A 3877-nucleotide genomic window follows, 5' to 3' on the forward strand; every position below is an offset into this window, starting at 1 on the left:
GTGGGGGGGTTGCACTTCACAGATGGCAGAACCCAGGTCAGCACAGAGTGCGCGAGCCGGCCTCCCAGGAGAGGAGATTTTGGCTTTACACCTGTACCGACTTGTGCATGTGGTACCTGCCTGTGGGCACGTGGGATCTTCCATCCTCAGGGCTGTGGCACCTGCTGGGAGGGGCCCACCCAGTCGTCCCCTGTGGCACAGCAGGGTGAGAGAAGTGCTCTCAGCTTGTGATGCAGCCACCAGGTCTGGAGTGGATGATGGCCTGGGTGTAAGTCACCGAGACTGGGTCTCTGTCAGTGCATCCTGCCTGTGCTGGATCCCTGACGCAGGTACAGCCTGACGTCACTGTTAGAGACGGGGTGCAAAGTTGTCCATCAGCTGCCTTGATGGGATTTCCCTTTACACTAGTGTTTGTGGCTGTCAGAAAAGGGGAGTCCCTCTTTTCACGGACATACGAAAATGAAACAAAATCCCCGTAAGTCCCCAGTTTGGGGCGCTTGGTCCTTGCAAAGCTTTATTGGAGCACAAACTCCATCCTTAGTCCCTCTGAGCAAATGTTCTGGCCTTTCTGAGTCAGGCTTCCTTCTGCATAATGGGAAGATTAAACCCGGCTCTCAAAGCCCCACACAGGGTGCAGCTCTGTGCCCATCGCCTTCCTGGGAGACAGCTCTCCCTCTCTTTCGACTTTCACAACGCCACCCCCGCACTGCCCCCAGCTTAGAGTTTACAGGGGCTTTTCAACCCACACACCCACTTTGTCCCAGTAACATTCCTGGAAGTGATAGTTTTGGGAAGGGCACTAAAGCACAGGGTGGTAGGCATTGCCCAGGGGTCGTGAGGCCAGTTGGTGATTGCAGTGGACTTGTTATGGTATCCCTAGACCAGAGCCTGTCCTCCAATCTATCCCAGCATCCTCCCAGCTCTTCCAGTCTGTGTCTGTCAATAATGGCCCCAGTGGGTCGGGCAGCAGTCTACGGCGTGTGAGATTGAGTCTTCGCCCCAGGGCTCTGTCTGCAGCCGAAGGTGGCTTTCAGGCCCTGGGGTGGTGCGGGGCTGCATCCAGTGGGGAGCCGTCAGTGTGTGGTGCTAGGTAGACAGGGAATTGCAGGGACTGGAGTGTCACTCTCGGCACCACGGCCCCTCCTGACGCTCCTCCCTCGCAGGTCAATCCAATCCAGCCTGGGGCAACTGAATCACCGGCCTGTCAAGCTGATGGATGAGCCGAATGGACTGGCGTCTGGCCTGCGTCCACAGTAGTAAGGGGCCACTCACGGAAAGTGCTACTTTATAAGTGCCTGTCTCCACCCTCGTGTCAGTGGGCTCTGTGGACTTGCTCCTTTGCTTATTGACCCTTTGCTGTCCACCTGGCACCTGCTGTGGACAGGCCCAACCCGTCCTTGGAGTTCAGTGTCTGGTAGAGAAACATATCTGGAGATGTTCCTACTCACAGGTGCTTATTCCAGGTGAGGACTGGGCATGCCAGGCCTGGGTGGGGGCCCTGCAAATACTGAGAACCTCAGCAGGACCAGGGGCCTAGAGCTGACTTTCCTTAGATGGCGGATGCCTGACCACGGTCGTTGTGGACAGAGCTTGGGCCTGAGGGAAGAGCCCCTGTGGGGTGACAGCCTGTCTGCCTTGAGTCACAAAGGCCTCTGCTATGATGCCATTAGACAGTTGCAGCTTTACCTAGGAGTCTTGAGCAGCTCCCAGGAGAGCCACAGATTGGGTTGTGTGTTGGCATAGGCCAGGCCCAGGGCCACCTTTGAAGGCTACACAGCATCAGGGCACGGTCATGTATGTCTGCCTGATGTCATCTGTGGCTGCTTTGGCCTGTACCCTGCCCGAGGGCCATCCTGCTCCTTCACATGCTGAAACTGGGTTGCGTGGGGTATTAGAAGCTCTTTGGGCCCTCAAAAGGGGCTTCAGAAAACTAGACCAGTAGTTATGTTGTTGTCTCTTTGCATTCAGTGCTGGAGTTGTGAGGGAAACTGCAATTTAGTGTCCAAACTGCAGACTGGGCGTAGGGCCAGTGGCGACTACAGCATCTTCTGCTATGTTTCCATTTGTTGGGTGCAGAGATGGAGACTCAGTTCACATCCCCTGGCAAGTAGCTTGGGTAGGAGCTGGGTTCCAGGTCCACCTGCCCTAAAAGCTCCTTCTGCTGCGTCTCGTGCCCCCTTGGGCCAGGCCAGCATGGGTTCAAAGGTGTAGGAGTTGGGCCCTTGGCTTAAATCTCTCTGCAAATCTGGAGATGTCCCTCCTCATCCAGCCAGCTGCTATCAGAAGGGAAACTAAGTCATTTCATGGAGAGTCAGGAAAGCTTCCGGAAGGAGGTGACACCACAGCTGTACAGGTGGAAGATGGAGAAAGTGAGTGGGCAGGACATAGGCGGGAAGGCACCAGGAGACAGCTGCCAGCCCAGGCCATGGTGGGAAGAGCAGCCAGAGGCTACTGGGAGGATGAGGCCAGTTTAGGAGGGAGGAGCCACTTCTAGAGCTGGTTCCAGCAGGAACCTGGAGGCAGGAGCTGAAGCACAGGCCATGGAGGAACACTGCTTACTGGCTTGCTCCCCTGGCCCCTGCTCAGCCTGCTTTCTTATATGACATAGGACCACCTGCCCAGGGGTGGCACCACCCACAGTGGGCTGGGCCCTCCCACATCACTCATCAAGAAGATGCCCCACAGACATGGCCACATGTCCATGGTCTCCAGTCCAATGAAGGCAATTCCCCAGTTGAGGCTCCCTCTGCCCAGGTGTGTCAAGTTGAAAACTACAGCATCCAGCACACACACTGTGACTCCTGCAGACCTAGTGGGTGGCTTTCCCACTCAGTCAGGTTTTTCTGCCCCCAACCCCCCTCGCTTAAAGAAGACGCAGCTTTCTGGGTGCTAGGTAAGGCTGTATTAATGTTATGTCTGCATGACAGGTGTGGCCATTGATGTCTGGTGCCACAGAAGCAGCAGGGGGTGGCAGGTGTCCAGCTTTGGGGCATTAAGGTTTCCTGGCTCAGTGCCAAGATCCTGAGGCCACAGAAATCAACATGTCGTTGCTAGGAAAGACAAAAACTTCCTTTGCCTGAGCTGGTGCAAAAGCTGATGAAGAGAGTAGCTGGGCCACCAGTGACTGGTCCAGGGCGTCTCTGACAGCTCATGGCTATGTATGCTGCTCCCTGAGCTGACTAGGCTCATCCAACTCCCCTGGTCTCTGGGTTGTGCCCTGCCTGCTGGATCCTGCCTTATAGCCTTGGGCCCCCCACCTGAGGGACAGAGACCTCCGAGTGCCAGCTCTCCTGCGTTGCACTATGACCCAGAACCTGGATCTGTCTCCCTTTCTTCTGCCCCTTCCCTGTTCCCATCCCCTTTTCCCTCTCTGTCCTCCTACACTGGGCCTGAGAACTCCTTCCCCGTTCTTTTTAATGAATTGTTTTTATGTGTATGGGTGTATTGCCTGCATGTATGTAAGTGTACTTGTGTCCTGCAATGCCCACGGAGATCAGAAGGCATCAGATCCCCTGGAACTGGAGTTATAGATGGTCGTTAGCTGCCATTGAGTACTGGGTCCTCTGCAAGAACAGCTAGTGCTCTTAATGGCTGAGCTGTCTCTCCAGCCCCTCCTTCCCCTCATCCACATGATGAAATTACTACTGTGGGGTGTTAGATGGTCTTGAGGAGGCTCTGTTCTCAAGAACAGTGGTTCTCCCCTCTCAGCTCCCTCGCCCCTTCTCTCTCTCTCTCTCTCTCTCTCTCTCTCTCTCCTCTCCCTGTCCTCTTCCTCTCCCTATCCCTGAGGGGTGGTATGTTTTTGTGTGGCTTGCAATGCACCTTTTATCGGCAAACAAGAAGACTGCATGGCCTCGGCCCACCCCCGCACCCCTTG

The sequence above is a fragment of the Nannospalax galili genome, unplaced genomic scaffold (genome assembly GCF_000622305.1).
Source record: "Nannospalax galili isolate Female #2095 unplaced genomic scaffold, S.galili_v1.0 scaffold525, whole genome shotgun sequence".
Taxonomy (NCBI): Eukaryota; Metazoa; Chordata; class Mammalia; order Rodentia; family Spalacidae; genus Nannospalax; species Nannospalax galili.